The following is a 21,118-nucleotide window of genomic DNA, read 5'->3' on the forward strand; positions in this document are numbered from 1 at the left end:
TTAACTCTCTGGCAATTCCCCAGCCTATCAGGATACTATGTGTATTGCTCACTGTCTGCTGCAGACAAGAGCACAAGAAAAGGCACGCCACTCGCTCACCATTAGAAAGTCAGGTTCCATTTACTTATTTCCATATTTATCAGTCATGGAAATGAAAGGGCAGAGAAACATGTTGGTTCACTATTTAAAAAGATGTAGAACAAGCTATAGGTTGAAAAATACATTTTTTTGTAGAGATTCAACCGAATAGTGCTAGCTAATGCTACCTATTCCCCTCCCTCCCCTCCCCCTCACCACCACAGGCAGATCTGAAATGTTTTTTTCCCTCTCATCCACTAACTTCCTCGTTCCCTTGATCATCCTGAGGGAGCTGAAAGGGATATGTCTCAAGTCCCTATGCAACATGTATGCTTTACAACACAGGCAAAGAGACCTGTTCTTGTCCAGCTCCCCTGTCATTACCTTAAGTGCCCAGCAGCTGCTTCCGCAGACTCATCTCAATAGTCTAAAGTAGCGCTCCTCCCCTCAAAACACAAGCTAGGTTCAATGAAACACTCGGAGGACGCCTCCTAGGTAGTTGCCCTCACAAGTATAGATTTGGACTGTCAGTGGTGTGGAAGCCACATTAGACTATTGAAGTGGGCACAGTGCCCTACTACTCCAGTGGCAGATGTCACAGCTAGCTGGTCTACTCACTGCTGTGTGTTACAGGTTGAAAGCAACAAAGATAGTGTAGTATTGACTGTCAGCCGTGGCCAGATGTCCAGTTGGAGCCTTGTTGCAGGCTGACGCACACACGGTCCATGATCTAAGCCTGGCTTCTAGTAGCCCATATAGCCTACCAGCAGCAGTAGTTGATGAAGTTGCCCTTACTCACAGATCTTAGGTAAGCTTGGAGGGAGGTGTTCACTCTAGGTTGATGCACTGCATCTGCTATTAGATGGGGATACAATAGAACTAGTCACTTAATCAATTCATAAATGCTCTATCACCCCCTTTCTCTTTTCTTCTCTTAATCTCTTCCCTTTTTACTTTATCAACTCCCCTATTCAATGAATTATCTTTCCCTTGATCTGTACTGTGAGGAAGGCTTCTGTTTGTCGATAGACTTCCCTGGGCCTGGCAGGGGAACAGTTGATCCAAGGCTAACCAGCAAGCACAGCCACACCTGATTGGGAGCTTGCCGGGGCCGTCGCCAGGCAACGGTTAGATAGGCCTTTAGTAAACAATAATGTTGCTCCCTCCCTCTCTCCTGCCCCCTATGGTGCTTTCAGTGGAGAAGTAGAGGTCTATGTCCCAAATGGCACCCTATTCCCTATATAGTGCACTACCTTCGAACAGAGACACTCATATGAGGCTCACCTGGGAAGCTAGGGTCCCAGCCACTATGTTGATTACACTACTGATTGTGCATTTAGTGAATTTAGAGAACAGGTGGCTATCTATTGGACTACAGTAATGATGGAGTGTATAGCTCATGTTTAAATGTGCTAAAATCATAATTTACATTAGGTTGAGGTGTAATAATGGTTATTTTCAGAAGGGGTTGGAAAATGTGACTACTAGATCTGATTTACCTGTACTATGTGTGCAAGTCACCTGAACCAAAATGCCTTATTTAACCAGGAAAAAGATCAAGGGTTTATAGGGCTGGCACAATCATGAAGAAAACAATGTGTGGAATGAACAGCTGACTGAAGACGGGACGGCCGGCGTTCGTGTTGAGTCCGTTTCTGCCGCAACGTGGACTCTTCATCACATAAAACGTTGTACCTTGTTGAAACAAGGAAGGTGTTGTAGCAAATCAGTCTTCCACAATGCAGCAGAAATAGAATGAATACACTCGGCTTGGAACCTCTAACCCTGGCAATTTGACTGGTAAACTTATGGGTACACTTGCAATGGCTGCCTGCTATTGTGATGCCATAATTTCCACGGTATGTACAATGTTGCCATTTTTTAATTAACTGATATGGCTCATGCTATACACCGAGTCGATATTCACATAATAAAGAATTCCCCTCGACCACACCCACAAATTGGGGACAACAAACATTCTTTCCCATTGATCCCTATTGTAAAAGAGCCAACTTCGTCATACATTTTTAGTTATACAGAAATGACAAAACAGGCCAAAAAAGCTGCTGTGTTTAGGGCTGATAGTCTGTTGGTCGACCGAGATTTGTTTAGACGATTCACGCGTGTCAGAGTGGACTAATCCATTGTGAAGGCTGTGGGGATGGGACAGTCATCACTCTTAAGACCTGCTCCTGAATTGTATATGGTTATTACATAAGAACAATGGTGCAACAGTAATAAATATGATATTATGCAGTTTCTCCTGCATTGGATAGTGGTCACTGTCCACGGTTCTGAAACTCATCATTGTGCTGTTGAAATTACTTTTCCTAGACCATGTTGCTACACTACATTGCCAAAAGTATGTGGACACACCTTCAAATGAATGGATTCGTTTATTTCGGCCACATCCATTGCTGACAGGTGTATACAATCGAGCACAGAGCCATGCAATATCCACAGACAAACATTGGCAGTAGAATGGTCTGTACTGAAGAGCTCAGTGACTTTCAAAGGGGTACTGACATAAGATGCAACCTTTCCAACAAGTCAGTTTGTCAAATGTCTGCCCTGCTTGAGCTTTCCCGGTCAACTGTAAGCGCTGTTATTGTGAAGCGGAAACGTCTAGGAGCAACAGCCAAGAATTGATAGGCCACACAAGCTCACAGAATGGGACCGCTGAAGCGTGTAAAAATCGCCTGTCCTCGGTTACAACACTAACTACCAAGGTCCAAACTGCCTCTGGAAGCAACGTCGGCACAATAACTTTGTCAGGAGCTTCGCAAAATGGGTTTCCATGGCTGAGCTGCCGCACACAAGCCTAAGATCACCCTGCGCAATGCCAAACATTGGCTGGAGTGGTGGAAAGTTCACCCGCCATTGGACTCCGGAGCAGTGGAAAGGCATTCTCTGGAGTGATGAGTCACACTTCACCATCTGTCAGTCCGACGGATTAATCTGGATTTTGCGGATACCAGGAGAATGCTACCTGCCCCAATGCATAGTGCCAACTGTGAAGTTTGATGGAGGAGGAATAATGGTTGGGGCTGTTTTTCATGGTTCAGGCTAGGCCCCTTATTTCCAATAAAGTGAAATGTTAATGCTACAGCATGTAATTGTAGATGATTCTGTGCTTCCAACTTTAACAACAGTTTGGGAAATGCCTTTTTGTGTTTGAGGTTGACAATGACCCCGTGGACAAAGCAAAGTCAATACAGAAATTATTTGTTAGATCTGTGTGGAAGAACTTGACTGGCCTGCACAGAGCCCATCAAACACCTTTGGAATGAATTGGAACATTGACTGCGAGCCAGGTCTAATCGCCCAATATCAGTGCCCGACCTTACTAATGCTATTGAGGCTGAATGGAAGCAATGTTCCAACATCTAGTGGAACCCTTTCCCAGGGGAGTGGAGGCTGTTCTAGCATTAAAGGGGGATCAACTCCATATTAATGACCATGATTTTGGAATGAGATGTTCGACAAGCAGGTGTCCACATACTCTCGGCAATGACTTGTTTTAATTTATTTGTGTTTTTAATTGGGGTTGCACATTTTGGGGAATATTCAGAGGTGGGAATTAACGAGAATATATGAATTAGTATTAATACCATTTCAATGTAGATGTTTTTGCATTGGATATTTGTCATGAATACAAACCTTTTACTTTGTCATAAGTAGACATAAATGCAAATGATTGAATCCTTCCTATAGAAATAAAAAAAACAGTTATGAATTTAACTTTAATTGAGTATTCTAAACATGGGATGATTTCACTGAACAACAAAAGGGAATATTGAATGATCCATCGCATCTCCCAAAAACATATTCAACATACGTCTGTAAAATGATAACCAAAGCTTTAGTTTCTAGACTATCTTCCTCTCAGGCTTCCATGTCTTCTCCCTGGACCTCAATGTCCACCTCTTGAACATCAGACTGAGGCCTCATCTTCACTGTCACTTTCCAACCTTGTTGCGGATGGCTAATTGTCCGGCTCAAATTTGCCCAGTTGTCCACCAGTTTTTCAAACCGTGTGTTCCCAAACAAGGACCAGTTGTGCTCTGAGGCGGCTGATGTTAGTTGGATTTGAGGCAACGGGAGAGAGCCTCAGATCCGCAAAGTCCCTTCCACCAGGTGGCTGCTGAGATGTTGGCATGACTGCCATATTGCATCTCCATCCCAAAGCCCTTGCTTGGAAGTGTACTTTGCCAGACTGCCAAGAATCTTGCCCTCATCCAGGCTAAGGTGGTGAGACATGGTAGTGATGAAACCATAGGCCTTGTTCATCTCTGCACCAGACAGGATGCTCTTGCCTGCATACTTGGGGTCCAACATGTATGCTGCGGCGTATGGGCTTCAGGCAGAAGTCTTCACACTTTTTGATGTATTTCAGAACTGCAGTTTCCTCTGCTTGGCGCAACGGTGAAGTGGGCAGGGAAGTTCAGATTTCTCTTATTCTGAACATCAGACAGGTTGGCATTGTCTCCTTCAATCTGTGCAATGGATACTGCTATGGGTTTCAGGCTGCTTACCACTCTCTCCCAAAATACATCATCCAGGAGGATCCTCTTGATGGGGCTGTCCATATCGGCAGACTGTGATATGACCATTTCTTGGAGACTCCTTCCCCTCCCAGGAGACTGTCATTCATGACAACACCACCCCAATGGGTTTTGCTGGGCAGCTTCAATCTGGTGCTCTTATTCTTCTCACTTGGTGAGGTAGATTGCTGATATAACTTGATGACCCTTCACATACCTAAACATTTCCTTGGCTCTCTTGTAGAATGTTTCCATTGTTTTCAGAGCCATTGTGTCCTTGAGGAGCAGATTCAATGCATGAGCAGCACAGCAAATGGGTTTGATGTGAGGGTAAGACTTCTCAACTTTAGACCAAGCAGCGTAAATGTTCGCAGCATTGTCTGTTACCAGTGCAAATACCTTCTGTGGTCCAAGGTCATTGATGATTGCCTTCAGCTCATCTGCAATATAGATACCAGTGTGTCTGTCTTGTCTGTGCTCTTGTAGAATACAAGTTGAAGGGTGGAGATGATGTAGTTAATTATTCCTTGCTCACAAACATTTGACCACCCATCAGAGATGATTGCAATAGTCTGCTTTCTCTATGATTTGCTTGACCTTCACTTGAGTTCTGTTGAACTCTACATCCAGCAAATGAGTAGATAAAGCATGTCTGTTTGGAGGGGTGTACGCTGGGCGAAAAACATTCAGAAATCTCTTCCAATACACATGCCTGTGAGCATCAGAGGTGAACCAGTTGCATACACAGCTCGAGCAAGACATTCCTCATCATTTCTCTGACTACGTTCCTCCATTGAATAAAAAAGCCAATTCCAGGAGGCCCATGAGCTGTTGCTATCGATAAGGTGTCTGATTACTTCTATTCGTGGTGAAAATTATGAGAGGGGCTTTTGTCAGAGGTTGTTTGCTGTAGCACTGAGGGAACTTGATGCACTTGGCCAGATGATTCTCCATCTTTGTTGCATTCTTCACACATGATTTGGCACAGTATGTGCAAATGTATACAGCTTTTCCTTCCACATTAGCTGCAGTGAAATGTCTCCACACATCAGATGGTGTCTGTGGCATAAATAATACAATAATAATACAATTACAGAATACAATTACAGAAATAGTTAAGCAGTTAGATTAAACAACTCCTTTTGTAAGATTAAAAAAAAAAAAAATCAAACGGGTGAATTAACACTCTGTTGGCAGGCTCAAGCAAGCTAAAAACTAACTAGCAAATGATTTCAACACACTTTGCTGTAGGCTACTATTTACTAGTTAACAAAATCATGTATGTCATATAAAAAATTCACCCCACCCAGTATTGTAATCAAAACTTAGCAGAAAGCATCTAGTCCTTGACTTAGACAGTGTAGTAGTGTGGGCTCAATAGCATCTCATTAGTGTGCAAGATCTTGAGGATCAGCTGTACATGTGATTGAAGAATGCACTGTGCATGCAGAGGATTGCAATTCCATTAAATGTGGGTATCGTTTAACCAAAATATGCCGCAAGACCTACAATTGCTTTGTGTATCCCACAGAAAAGGTTCACTGTTAGCTTATAACATTAGCCCAAAATTCCCCAAATTCCCAGGCTTAACTTCCCATGGAATGTTTCTGGAAGTTTCCCGGAAAGTTTACGTCCCTTAGCAACCCTAGTTTTATTATATATAATCTAAAAACATTGTTTTAATATGCTCATACAGTTTTAAAGTTTCAGACCCAATAAGAGCAAAGTTAACCAGCATGTTGTTGTAGAACAATGCGGCGGAGGCAACAACAGAATGAGGAGACGAGAAAAGAGCCCTTGCCTTAGTTGTCTAAGAAAAAGTGAGGAGAGAGGAAACCCCAGTTTAATTAGGTCTATGGTCAATAGCTGAACTGTTAAATGTGCCTGGCTTCATAAATCATCCATATACAGAATATCTACAGATCCTGCTTCTGTTGCTGGGTTTAATGTTTTTTTTAAAATAGCAAACTGATTCCCTGAGCACCAAGCCTCAAGCAAACACGTTGGATAAGCAAATTCACAAATTCGGCTGTTTTGAATCTTTTCTATGCTGTATTAAATGCTTTACTTTTTTTCCATTAGAACAGCCTCGTTGGTATTTATAATTTAGTGTTTACACTGTTCCAAGTTGTCAAATAATAACCCTCCTTTTCCTCGATCTCGTTATTCTTATGATCATCATTATAATAACTCATGTCATTGTCATTAGTAGGCTTAGTATAGCAGCCTTGTATAACCAACATCGAGCTGTAGGCCAAAGGAGACATCCTGTTTAGTCTTAATACCATAACTTACTTAGGCCTATTTAAATTACTTTATATATGCTACTGTATCAATCATTCGTTAGTCTTCACACAGCATACGATTCATTCATTATTTGAAATGCAATCAAGCGTTTTTAAATTATTAAATAAAAATAAAGCGACCCTTGACTAATTACCATAAACAATAAATTAACTGTTCCATTTTGGAAAATGGGTTCACAAATTAATGCGACTTAAGGCGATTTAGTCCTTTGCTTAACAAAAACAAAACACTCTCTGGTATGCATATTTAGTGTTTACATTGTTCCAAACGGGCAGAATTATATTGTAATCTAACAGCACTTGTTTGGCACACATAATATGCATGCAGCCCTTTCTCCTTACATTTAAATTTTTCTATATCTCCAGTATTTTCCACAACTAGATCAATTTATTCCACACATCTGACTTCCCCTTTACCTCCTGAGCAACAGGTAAACATTCCCCATTTCGTGTATCACGTCCTCTGCATCCATTTTTGCTGTTACGGTGTTCAGAGATTATTACCAATTTATTTGTTATTATGATATGCTATAGGTCGTATGCATTATTGGTCGTATGCATCGCATGCATGTGACATGTCACAGAAAGGGCAAGGTTTGAGAGAATAGGGAATGTCTTCCGAAACATGAGTGATTTTGGTAACAGAACTAATCAGACAAATGGCTGTAATTACGTTGCAACTCTGACAACTCTGTGGTGGTCTCTGCAGTAGGGAGGAGAGCGAGAAGATGGGTGCTAGTCACTCGCTTCCAGCAAGTCTGATCCTGGCCCGGCACTATCAAATCAATTGCGGTCGGACTCCTCTAGTCATTTGTGTCTTTAATTATTTAATCATATTGTGCACTTAAAGCATCAGACAAGCTCCGTGCATATGTTTGATAAAAACACATTTCTATACATGGAATTGTATTTTTTTTTTTAAAGAACAGACGTTTTGGTCGACCAAGAGTTTTTTTTTTCTTAGTCGAGGATAGACCTAATGTTGGTCAATGTACATGTAACCCGGTAAAAAATCCCACCCTACTGTTCGCAATGCTCCAGATTTAGGGTAATGGAGCCTGTGAGAAGAGCCCTGTGGCTTCAGGCTATTCGGTGGGGGACACCAGATCCCCCACATTTCCAAGTAGGCTAGACATAGCTGTGTGTGTGGGGAAACCTTTCATCACTGGTAAGATGTTTAACTTGTTTAGTATAGTCTATTTGTAATTACACTCACTATTTGTAGCTGTATAGTGTGTTTAAAAAAAAAAATATATATTAATAATATATAGAGCACACGTGACAACTCAACAAGGTCAAATCCAATTCAACCTTATGAAGCGTATACTGTTTTTCTTCTTTATTCTTATGCCAGTCCACAGATGTAATGTCAGTGGACGTTCAGACTCGGGGACATGTTGTCCTCAATCGCTACAGTTGTGTTGTCGTGACGTTGCAGGAACGTTGTGCAGAGAGCTGTCGTTGAGTTTGCCAGGAAGTTTGTCGACAAAGACCCGGAGAATCTATCTCTGGCCTTTTTTCCCCCTTTCCTCTGACACAAACAAATCGCTTTCTGTCTGCCAGCACAATAAAGATTTTCACTCTTTTGACCCCGAGGCTGTGTGGGGCTTTTTGCAACATCTTCCCATGAAAGGGGAAGGAATGGACACACTTAAGAGGCCGCATTCTCCTCTCCCCAGCCATAAATGCACCCACCGGTCATGGGAGGAAGATATTCTTAGAAGTATGGCTGGGTGATATGGCCAAAAGTGTCATAAATGGACAGTTTTTCTTTTATTCTATTTATTGTACGTTTTTTGCTTTGAGTAATGCGTGACCCTAGGGTGGCAACACATACATCCTAAGTGATTTCAATGGCTTTCTCCATTCTGATTTTGTTTGACGGTTCAACTTCAACCAAAAACATTTTGTTCAGCATTTTCATTAGTTTCTGCATTTCCTGTACTCATTTGAGAGCATTTCCACACTGCCATGTAGGGCTGTATATGGGCAGACAATCTAAGCCTTATTGTTAACCAAATGTTGCAATTGCGATTTGACTTCTGATTTTGAACAACACTTTGGAATCATGGAAATAGACTTATTCTAATTCTATAGTTATAATAGTGGGTGCTTTTTTTAATAGTGTTTGACATGATGACAAGTGAAAATGACAGGGTAGGAATCAGTGTTGTTTCCTAGGGAACTTGAATCTTTGGCTACAAAGAATGTATTATCTTAGCTACTTCATGTAGCTAACATTCATGCTTTGCATATTCCTCTTGATTTAGAAGATACTATTGCACGAACATGCTGATGTAGGTCTATGCCTTCACTGGTATTATCAGGCTGTATAGCTAATTACGTTTGCTCTGACTCAGTACATTTATTAGCTAGCGTGCCAGCTAATTAGCATTAGCGGCTAACAAGGTTTAGGCCCACTTGCCAAGAAAAGACAAACTAGCTGTTTGCAGATGTAAGAAACACAAACTAATAGTGTAATTATAGAATGCTAGTGTATTTAGCAAAGTGAAAACAGTATTGTTGTCATCAATATTGTTGCATTGCCTGACCGAACGAACGCAAGTGTTTTGTGTTTTTGAGGAACAACGAATGAAGGAAACTAAAAATGGGCATTACACACAGCGTATCACATTTTAACTAAACATTCAAAGACCGTTATATAGGATAAAGTAAAAACTGAAACCGGATCAGTGCGTCAATAACGGTATATCGTAATATACGGTACACCGCCCAGCCCTAAACCGAAGACACTCAATTAGCAAGGCCAAGTGCTCCTAAGGTGAACAACTATGAAACCGCTTCCCCCTGCTTTTTACACAATATCAGAGGTTCCCAAACTGGTTTCAACAGGTATTTTATTTTTTTAAAATTTGTGAACCACCAGGTCATGACCCCACAATATACCATTCATTAAACAAGTCAGTGAGATTATTTGGGCATGCTAATTTGGGGTACATTGACTTCAAATGTTATTGCACATAACATTTTAGCTGATGCTCTTAACCCTATTTGCTCACGTAAGTCACTCTGGTTAAGTGCCTTGCCCAAGGGGCACGTCGGCAGTATTTTCAACTAGTCGGCTCAGAAATTCTAAACTGTGACCGTAGCTAGGTAAACGCACCTAAAGCTTTGATTGCTGTCTCTGATTTTCCATAAACTCCCTTTGCGCAAGATGGTGTGGGTCTCTCGTGCATATGTGTAGGTGTTTAGTCTGTGATTGTAGCAGGTAGCCTACTTGTTTCTCTATTCAAACCCAGTCGTGTGGCCTCCTTTTTTCTTCCTCGCTCTTGAAGTGCATCACAAATTGCACCCAATTACTGTACTGTTTTAGCTTAGTTTTTAGAGCATTACACTTGTAACTCCAATATCGTGGGTTTGATTCCCGCTGGTGCCCACCCATACGAGAAATGTATGCTTGCACTGTCGCTTTGGAGAAGTCTGTTAAATGGCTTATTATATACTAAACAAAAATATAAATATGTAGTGTTGGTCCCATGTTTCATGAGCTGAAATAAAAGATCCCATTTTCTATGTTCACAAAAAGCACATTTCTGTTTGTGCACAAATTGGTTTACACCCCTGTTGGTGAGCATTTCTCCTTTGCCAAGATAATCCACCCGACAGGTGTGGCATATCAAGAAGCTTATTAAATCGCATGAACATTACACAGGTGCACCTTGTGTAGCTGTAGCCAGAGATTTAAATGTTCCTTTCTCTTCCATAAGCTGCCTCCAACGTCGTCCTCATCAGGGTGTTGACCTGACTGCAGTTTGGCGTCGTAACTGACTTCAGTGGGCAAATGCTGACCTTCGATGGCCTCTGGCACACGGGACAAGTGGGCTCTTCATGGATGAATCCCGATTTTCAACTGTACCGGGCAGATGGCAGACGACGTGCATGGCGTTTGTGTGGGTGAGCGTTTTGCTGATGACAACATTGAACAGAGTTGCCCCATGGTGAGGTTATGGTATTGGCAGGCATAAACTATGGACAAAGAACACGATGGCAATTTTAATGGACAGATACTGTGACGGGACCTTGTCGCCCATTGTCGTGCCATTCATCCACCCCCATTACCTCCTGTTTCGGCATGATAATGTACGGCTCCATGTTACAAGGATCTGAACACAATTCCTGGGAGCTGAAAATGTTCCAGTTCTTCATGGCCTGTATACTCACCAGATATGTCACCCATTGATGCTCTGGATTGACCTGTACGACAGCGTGTTCCCGCCAATATCCAGCAACTTCGTACAGCCATTGAAGAGGAGTGGAACAACCTTCCACAGGCCACAATCAACAGCCTGATCAACTCTATGCGAAGATGTTGCGATGCATGAGGCAGATGGTGGTCACACCAGATACTGACTGGCTTTCTGATCCATGCCCCATCCCTTTAAAATAAATAAATATATATATATATACACACACACACACACAGTGGGGCAAAAAAAGTATTTAGTCAGCCACTAATTGTGCAAGTTCTCCCAATTAAAAAGATGAGGCCTGTAATTTTCATCATAGGTACACTTCAACTATGACAGACAAAATTAGAAAAAAAAATCCAGAAAATCACATGGGATTTTTAATGAATTTATTTGCAAATTATGGTGGAAAATAAGTATTTGGTCAGTAACAAAAGTTGCTCAATACTTTGTTATATATCCTTTGCTGGCAATGACAGAGGTCAAACGTTTTCTGTAAGTCTTCACAAGGTTTTCACATACTGTTGCTGGTATTTTGGCCCATTCCTCCATGCAGATTTCCTCTAGAGCAGTGATGTTTTGGGGCTGTTGCTGGGCAACACAGACTTTCAACTCCCTCCAAAGATTTTCTATGGGGTTGAGATCTGGAGACTGGCTAGGCCACTCCAGGACCTTGAAATTCTTCTTACGAAGCCACTCCTTCGTTGCCCGGGCGGTGTGTTTGGGATCATTGTCATGCTGAAAGACCCAGCCACGTTTCATCTTTAATGCCCTTGCTGATGGAAGGAGGTTTTCACTCAAAATCTCACGATACATGGCCCCATTCTTTCCTTTACAGGGATCAGTCGTCCTGGTCCCTTTGCAGAAAAACAGCCCCAAAGCATGATGTTTCCACCCCCATGCTTCACAGTAAGTATGGTGTTCTTTGGATGCAACTCAGCATTCTTTGTCCTACAAACTCGACGAGTTGAGTTTTTACCAAAAAGTTATATTTTGGTTTCATCTGACCATATGACATTCTCCCAATCTTCTTCTGGATCATCCAAATGCTCTCTAGCAAACTTCAGACGGGCCTGGACATGTACTGGCTTAAGCAGGGGGAGACGTCTGGCACTGCAGGATTTGAATCCCTGGCGGCGTAGTGTGTTACTGATGGTAGGCTTTGTTACTTTGGTCCCAGCTCTCTGCAGGTCATTCACTAGGTCCCCCCGTGTGGTTCTGGGATTTTTTTTGTTGTTGCTTGTGATCACTTTGACCCCACGGGGTGAGATCTTGCGTGGAGCCCCAGATCGAGGGAGATTATCAGTGGTCTTGTATGTCTTCCACTTCCTAATAATTGCTCCCACAGTTGATTTCTTCAAACCAAGCTGCTTACCTATTGCAGATTCAGTCTTCCCAGCCTGGTCCAGGTCTACAATTTTGTTTCTGGTGTCCTTTGACAGCTCTTTGGTCTTGGCCACAGTGGAGTTTGGAGTGTGACTGTTTGAGGTTGTGGACAGGTGTCTTTTATACTGATAACAAGTTCAAACAGATGCCATTAATACAGGTAACGAGTTGAGGACAGAGGAGCCTCTAAAAGAAGTTGTTACAGGTCTGTGAGAGCCAGACATCTTGCTTGTTTGTAGGTGACCAAATACTTATTTTCCACCATAATTTGCAAATAAATTCCTTAAAAATCCCACAATGTGATTTTCTGGATTTTTTTTCTGACTTTGTCTGTCATAGTTGAAGTGTACCTATGATGAAAATTACAGGCCTCATCTTAAGTGGGAGAACTAGCACAATTGGTGGCTGACTAAATACTTTTTTGCCCCACTGGTCATATTTGTATTTAACTAGGCAAATCCGTTAAGAACATTATTTACAATGACAGCCTACCCCGGCCAAACCTGGATGACGCTGGGCCAATTGTGCGGCGCCCTATGGGACTCCCAATCACGGCTGGATGTGATACAGCCTGGATTCGAACCAGGGACTCTAGTGACGCCTCTTGCACTGAGATGCAGTGCCTTACATCGCTGCGCCACTTGGGAGCATGTCTTTTATTCCCACTCATGTGAAATCCATAGATTAGGGCCTAATTTGATTTCAATTTACTTAGTTCTTTATATGAACTGTAACTCAAATCTTTGAAATTGTTGCATTTGATATTTTTGTTCAGTGTATTAAGTTGGATTGGAATTGGTGGTCAAGGTGGGCTGCATTGCAACCCATGGCTAACCAGTGCACTCCATAATCAGACATTCTCCTTGTCTCGTTTTCCTCCACTGTCGGCAATCTAAATTATTTAGAAGGGTAGTAAAGCATCTAGTTAGGATTCAGTTATTCAGACGCATTGCTCTCTCACCTAACCTGTCTCCTCTGATCAGTGCAGATGAAGGGAATGAGTGGAGGAAGCCACTTTGGCCCGAGGCTGTTGAGATGCACCTGGTCTGAAACTGTTAGCCTATGTCATCGTTCTGGTCTGTCAGGGGGCTAATCAATAGTCTCTAGTGGATTCCTCTATTTGTTTCCTTAAAATGGGTAGGCCCTAAATTGTATGAATATCTTTACATTTTGGAATTAAATTATTTAAAATGTACGTAAATCCTTGCTCATACGTTTTTATTGATCTGGAACTTGGGAGTTCCCAATGACATGCATTTGACTGTTGCAGGGCTTTACAGTGCTACCATTTAACTCACGTATGCGTCTGAATATTTTTATGTCGACCTGGAATTTTCTCTTTAGGAATGCGCCTAGGAAAATTGAAGGATTCTAGCTTTATTACCTCAGATATTTTTAATTGTGCTCCTAAATTTCTTTAAACGCCTACGTTTTCCAACTTAGGTACACACATGCTAATTGCAAAAAGAAAATGTCAGCATAGAGCCCTGTGTTGGTGTATGATTCCGAAGTGATTTTCGGGGAAATAAAATGTGGGCGCATGTCAGTGTATATTTGCGTGTGCACTTCCCCCCTTCATTTAGGTGCTTACCCTTGAACCTTACACTGGTTTATTAGCATCCCAGAGGGGAGGTGTTTGTTTTATTGTTGGTGCATGGCTAATGACTTTGTTGGCATAGTTGCGGCATGCTCAATGGGCCGTGTGTTTACACACAGCAGAGTGTGTGCGTGCCGGCCAAGTTCTCAGCGTTAAGCGCCACATCTCTTGGCACACTGATCCAGTAAATGGCCTTGTCTACTTTTTTTTTCTTGTACAAGGATATATGGCCAGGCACTAGGGCTGCCATTTAGCCTCTCTGTCTCGTGAGTCGTAGAACACTACAGATGGCTGTATTTTTTTTGTAATGTTCCAGAACGGGTTTATGTTAAGTATGAACAAAACAGCTCAGAAACTGGGTGAAACAGGAAGGTAGACTATTATCTGAACTTGTCCATGCTCGTTCTGTTGCGTTTTGCTACAAGGTGCTCTAATGAACATGACCCAGCATTTCATTTGTCCTGCGGCTGAAACGAAAACCAGTTGGAATTTCTCTTTTGGTGTGTGTTTGTGGGAGGTCTTGGGCCCTATAAAATCAGTTGTATTTTTTGCCCGATTCAGTTTTGCCTTGGTATTCACTCAATCTAAAAATGTTTTTAGAAATAGAACATAAAATTTTGTTTAAGTACACAACAATGCTTAAACTACAACCAGGGAGCGAGGCTGGTGCTCGTTTGCTGCAGCTACCGAAGGGCCATGTGTGCCGGAGCAAGCAGAGGGAGAGGGGGGGGGGGCAGTAGCTGACTAGGCTACAGCCAAGACTAGCTAACTTGTAGCTGCCATAGTTATATATATATATATATACACACACACACACACACAGAGCTATGGCAGATATAAGTTAGCTAGTCGTGGCTGTAGCCGAGTCGGCTACTGCGTCTCTTTCAGCTTACTTCTGCAGCGAATGAACGCCAGCGTCTCTCCCTGTTCTAGTTTAAGTATTGTATTTTGTCACTCCCTCAAATTTGTGGATTTGGCTATTTCAGCCACACATGTTGACTGGTATATAATATAGAGCACACAGCCATGCAATCTCCATAAACAAACACCTGTAGTTGACTGGCCCTATTGAAGAGCTCAGTGACTTTAAATGTGCCACTGTCATAGGATGCCACCTTTCCAACAAGTCAGTTTGTCAAATTTCTGCCCTGCTAGAGCTGCCCCGGTCAACTGTAAGTACTGTTACTATGAAGCGTAAACGTCTAGGAGCAACAATGGCTCAGCCGCAAAGTGGTAGGCCACACAACCTCATAGAACGGGACTGCTGAGTGCTGAAGCGCGTAGTGTGTAGAAATCGTCTGTCCTCGGTTGCAACACTCACTACAGAGTTCCAAACTGCTTCTGGAAGCAACGTTATCACGACTGTGTCAAACTTCATGAAATGGGTTTCCATGGCCAAGCAGCCGCACACAAGCCTAAGATCACCCTGCACAATGTCAAGCATCGGCTGGAGTGGTGTAAGGCTCGCCACCATTGGACTCTGGAGCAGTTGGAAGGTGTTATCTGGAGTGCTGAATCACACTTCACCATCTGGCAGTCCGATGGACGAATCTTGGTTTGGTGGATTGCAGGAGAACACTACCTGCCCGACTGCATAGTGCCAACTGTGAAGTTTGGAGGAAGAATAATTGTCTGCGGCTGTTTTTCATGGTTCGGCCTAGGCCCCTTAGTTCCAGTGAACAATGACAATCTAGTCAATTTTGTGCTTTGTTGCAACAGTTTGGAGAAGGCCCTTTTACTTTTTCAACAATGCAATGCCCCTGTGCACAAATTGAGGTCCATGCAGAAATGGTTTGTTGATCTGTGTGGAAGAACTTGACTGGCCTGCACAGAGCCCTGACCTCAACCCCATCAAACACCTTTTGGATGAATTGAAACGCCCACTTCGAGCCAGTCCTAATCTCCCAACATTAGTGCCCGACCTCACTAATGGCCTTATTGCTGAATGGAAGCAGGCCCCGGCAATGTTCCAACATCTAGTGGAAAGCTTTCCCAAAAGGGTGTAGGCTATTATAGCAGCAAAGGGGGGGACCAACTCTATATTAATGCCCATGATTTTGGAATGAGGTGTTCAACGGGCAGTTGTCCACATACTTTTGGTCATGTAACATTCAGATAAAACAACTGTTGGTTGCTCGTTGTAGTCTACTCATTTCTCTAACTTTTTTTAATTCCATGAACTCTATACACATTGAGATGCTTTGATTGGCCAACATGAACAACAAACTACACATGAAGGCTACTGGTCTTTTTATGGGGCGCACATCATAAATGACATTAAAGTTGTATTAAATTAATAATTTGAAATGTCATGGTGTATCGTTGTACAGTATGTAACAATGTCACATGGATATCTTTTAATTTAAAAAAACGTGTTCAGTGTGATCCTGCCAGGTAGGCATAGGCTACATTTTAATTTTAAAAAATTGTGAAAGCCTTTCCATCTCTACCAGAGGATGGGTATTGTTAGCATAATTGTTAATGCTACACGAAGTGTAGACATACAGTACAAGTCAAGTTTGGACACCTATTCATTCAAGGGTTTCTTTATTTTTACTATTTTCTACATTGTAGAATAATAGTGAAGACATCCACAATGAAATAACATATTGAATCATGTAGTAATCAAAGTTTTAAACCAATCAAAATATATTTTAGATTCTTCAAAGTAGCCACCCTTTTGCCTTGACAGCTTTGCACACTCTTGGCATCCTCTCAACCAGCTTCATGAGGTCACCTGGAATGCATGTCAATGAACAGGTGTGCCTTAAGTTAATTTGTGGAATTTCCTTCATGTGTTTCAGCCAATACATTTGTGACAAGGTAGGGGTGGTATACAGAAGATATTTGGTAAAAGACTGTCAAAGAGAAACAACATTCCATTAATTTAAGACATGAAGGTCAGTCAAGCCGGAACATTTCAATAACTTTGCAAGCGCTATGATGAAACAGGCTCTCATGAGGACCACAACAGGAAAAGACCCAGAGTTACCTCTGCTGCAGAGGATAAGTCCCTTTGTTAGCATCCTCAGAAATTGCAGCCCAAATAACGGACACATCTCAACATCAACTGTTCAGAGGAGACTGCGTGAATTGCTGCAAAGAAACCACTTCTAAAGGACATATATGAACAAGAGAATTGCTTGGGCCAAGAAACACGAGCAATGGACATTAGACCGAGTCTGAATTTGAGATTTGTTTGCAACCGCTTTGTCTTTGTGATGCAGAGTAGGTGAAAGGATGATCTCTGCATGTGTGGTTCCCTCCGTGAAGTGTGATGGGGTGGTTTGCTGGTGACACTGTCAGTGATTTATTTAGAATTCAAGGTACACTTAACCAGCATGGCTACCAAAGCATTCTGCAGCGATATGCCATCACATCTGGTTTGGGCTCATTTGTTTTTCAACAGGACAATGACCCAACACATCTGACTATTTGATCAAGAAGGAGAGTGATGGAGTGCTGCATCAGATGACCTGATCTCCACAATCACCTGACCTCAACCAAATTGAGGTGATTTGGGATGAGTTGGACTGCGGTGTGAAGGAAAAGCAGCCAACAAGTACTCAACATATGTGGGAACTCCTTGTAGACTGTTGGAAAAGCATTCCAGGTGAAGCTGGTTGAATGTCAAGCATGTGCAAAGCTGTCTTCAAGGCAAAGGGTAGGTACTTTGGAGAATCTCAAATAAAAAAATATAATGCTCAAAAAAATAAAGGGAACACTAAAGTAACACATCCTAGATCTGAATGAATGAAATTCTTATTAAATACTTTTTTCTTTACATAGTTTAATGTGCTGACAAGAAAATCACACAAATGATCAATGTAAATCAAATTTATCAACCCATGGAGGTCTGGATTTGGAGTCACACTCAAAATTAAAGTGGAAAACCACACTACAGGCTGATCCAACTTTGATGTAATGTCTTTAAAAACAAGTCAAAATGAGGCTCAGCAGTGTGTGTGGCCTCCACGTGCCTGTATGACCTCCCTACAACGCCTGGGCATGCACCTGATGAGGTGGCGGATGGTCTCCTGAGGGATCTCCTCCCAGACCTGGACTAAAGTATCCGCCAACTCCTGGACAGTCTGTGGTGTAACGTGGCGTTGGTGGATGGAGCGAGACATGATGTCCCAGATGTGCTCAATTGGATTCAGGTGTGGGGAACGGGCGGGCCAGTCCATAGCACCAATGCCTTCCTCTTGCAGGAACTGCTGACACACTCCAGCTACATGATGTCTAGCATTGTCTTGCATTAGGAGGAACCCAGGGCCAACCGCACCAGCATATGGTCTCACAAGGGGTCTGAGGATCTCATCTTGGTACCTAATGGCAGTCAGGCTACCTCTGGCGAGCATATGGAGGGCTGTGCGGCCTCCCCCAAATAAATGCCACCCCACACCATGACTGACCCACTTCCAAACCGGTCATGCTGGAGGATGTTGCAGGCAGCAGAACGTTCTCCACGACGTCTCCAGACTGTCATGTCTGTCACGTGCTCAGTGTGAACCTGCTTTCATCTGTGAAGAGCACAGGGCGCCAGTGGCGAATTTGCCAATCTTTGTGTTCTCTGGCAAATGCCAAATGTCCTGCACGGTGTTGGGCTGTGGACGTCGGGCCCTCATACCACCCTCATGGAGTCTGTTTCTGACCGTTTGAGCAGACACATGCACATCTGCTGGAGGTTATTTTGCAGGGCTCTAGCAGTGCTCCTCCTTGCACAAATGCGGAGGTAGCGGTCCTGCTGCTGGGTTGTTGGCCTCCTCCACGTCTCCTGATGTACTGGCCTGTCTCCTGGTAGCGCCTCCATGCTCTGGATACTACGCTGACAGACACAGCAAACCTTGCCACAGCTCGCATTGATGTGCCATCCTGGATGAGCTGCACTAGCACCAAAGCATAGGAACGGAGGTGGTCTGTGGTCACCACCTGCAGAACCACTCCTTTATTGGGGGTGTCTTGCTAATTGCCTATAATTTCCACCTGTTGTCTATTCCATTTGCACAACAGCATGTGAAATGTATTGTCAATCAGTGTTGCTTCCTAAGTGGACAGTTTGATTTCACAGAAGTGTGATTGACTTGGAGTTACATTGTGTTTAACTGTTCCCTTTTTATTTTTTTGAGCAGTGTATATATTTTCATTTAACATGATTCCATATGTTATTTCTTAGTTTTTGTCTTAACTATTCTACATTGTAGGAATGAGTAGGTGTCAACTTTTGGCTGGGAGTGTATGTGCAGGCAGGGGCATTCCTGTGCTGCTTCAAAGTTGCAGGAAAATACAAATCACTGATGCATTTTGTTCATGTCCTATGATTAACTTATGCAAATGAATACATTTTCTAATAAATTCAGTAGTTGTTGAATTTGGTTTTAATGTCTGGATTCCTTTCCTAGGCGAGGTGTAAAGTGCATGTCAGCTTCTATGGACCTCAGTGCCTCCAAGGCCCACAATGCCCCACCACAAAGCCATTGTTTGCTTTGTGTCACAGTAAAATCTTAGCGGAAAAAAATGCCAATTGTGGTGGAGGAAATGCGAGCCGCATCAAGACGACTTCTTAACAGAGGGGTCTTTGGTATTGTGTAAGAAGTGGGGTGCTGTCTCGGTTGTACAATGACGACATAAGCAGTGTCTGCTTCTGAAATGGTCCACGCAGGTTTGTTGCAAGGAGTGTGTTGTCCATTTTGGTGGGAGGGTTAGCCTACCCCCTGGGGAGATTGGTAGAGGGACAACAGAGCTCGGGGTGGGGGTTCCTGGGAAGAACCCCAGAGGTACAAAAGCTCCTGTTGCGTTTAGGGTCATCCTGTCCGATTTGGGGGGCTTTCTGAAGACTTGTGAAAGGGAGCTAACGAAGCCTGACAGGCACCCTCTGCAGCATCAGTATGGGGAAGACTGGGGGTGGGGTGCAGGAGAGCAAATATCACTGACATTGCCTGTTTGCCTGAGAACAGGCCTCAGCATTTTTTTTGACACCCCCGCTCTCTTCTCACCACCGCCCTGCTCCCTGTCATTACTCCGTCTTAAAATCTTCTCCTGGAGGGGGGTGGGGGGGGTTTTGACCGTTGTCATTCTTTGCTGAGACCTGGTAGTTGACCTAATGTCTGTCTGTCTTGTGACGGTATTAAAAGCTGAATGTTTGCAAGAGTTTTGATGTCCCGTAACCCAAGTTCAGAGGTTGTGAAGGGAAGATATCAGTTGGCCTTGGCCTCTGGTGGGTTTTGGAAACCTCAATGTTGCAAGGATGGATGTTTGGCGTAGCTGTCCACCACCTGGTTGCACCCACAGCAGGGACCTTTGTGATTTTTCTTTCTTTCCCCCTCATGGGAGGAGAGAGCACTTGGGGAGTGGGTGATGATCGAGCAGCAGACCATTCTTTTCTCCTACCCGTCAGAGGGACATAATGTCACCCCCCCCACACACGTGATTTTCGTTGGCAGTTTGGGACAAAGTCTAAACTCTAATGGTGGTTGTTTTCAATTGCTAATGTTTTTGACCCAGTGGCTGGTAGTGGCTCCTTCCTTAAACTCTTTGCACAGGGGCACCATTCAGTACAAACAGCACTCATTAGTACTATACAGGCCATGAAGTTGCATTCTGCCTATGGAAGTACATGGTGGGCCAAACTCCCTCTATCCTTGGGAGGACAAATTAGGGCTCATAAATAGGCCATGAGGGAGTGCGCCTTGGGGCTTTCTGCTCCTCACTTGTCACTGATCAATTGCTTAATCAAAAATGTTTTATTTCAGATTCTTCAAAGTAGCCACCCTTTTGCCTTGACAGCTTTGCACACTCTTGGTATTCTCTCAACCAGCTTCATGAGGTAGTCACCTGGAATGCATTTCAATGAACAGGTGTGCTTTTAAGTTCATTTGTGGAATTTCTTTCCTTAATGCGTTTTGAGACATTCAGTTATGACAAGGTATACAGAAGATGGCCCTATTTGTTAAAAGACCAAGTCCATATTTGGACAAGAACCACTCAAATAAGCAAAGA

General features: G+C 43.0%; 1 protein-coding gene across 2 annotated transcripts in view; it reads left to right on the top strand.

The window, feature by feature from the left end:
- Positions 1 to 21,118, top strand: part of jag2b (jagged canonical Notch ligand 2b) — a 104,959-nt gene that overhangs the window by 2,218 nt on the left and 81,623 nt on the right. The gene's annotated exons all lie outside the window — the stretch shown is intronic.

The sequence above is a fragment of the Oncorhynchus tshawytscha genome, linkage group LG05, assembly GCF_018296145.1.
Source record: "Oncorhynchus tshawytscha isolate Ot180627B linkage group LG05, Otsh_v2.0, whole genome shotgun sequence".
Taxonomy (NCBI): Eukaryota; Metazoa; Chordata; class Actinopteri; order Salmoniformes; family Salmonidae; genus Oncorhynchus; species Oncorhynchus tshawytscha.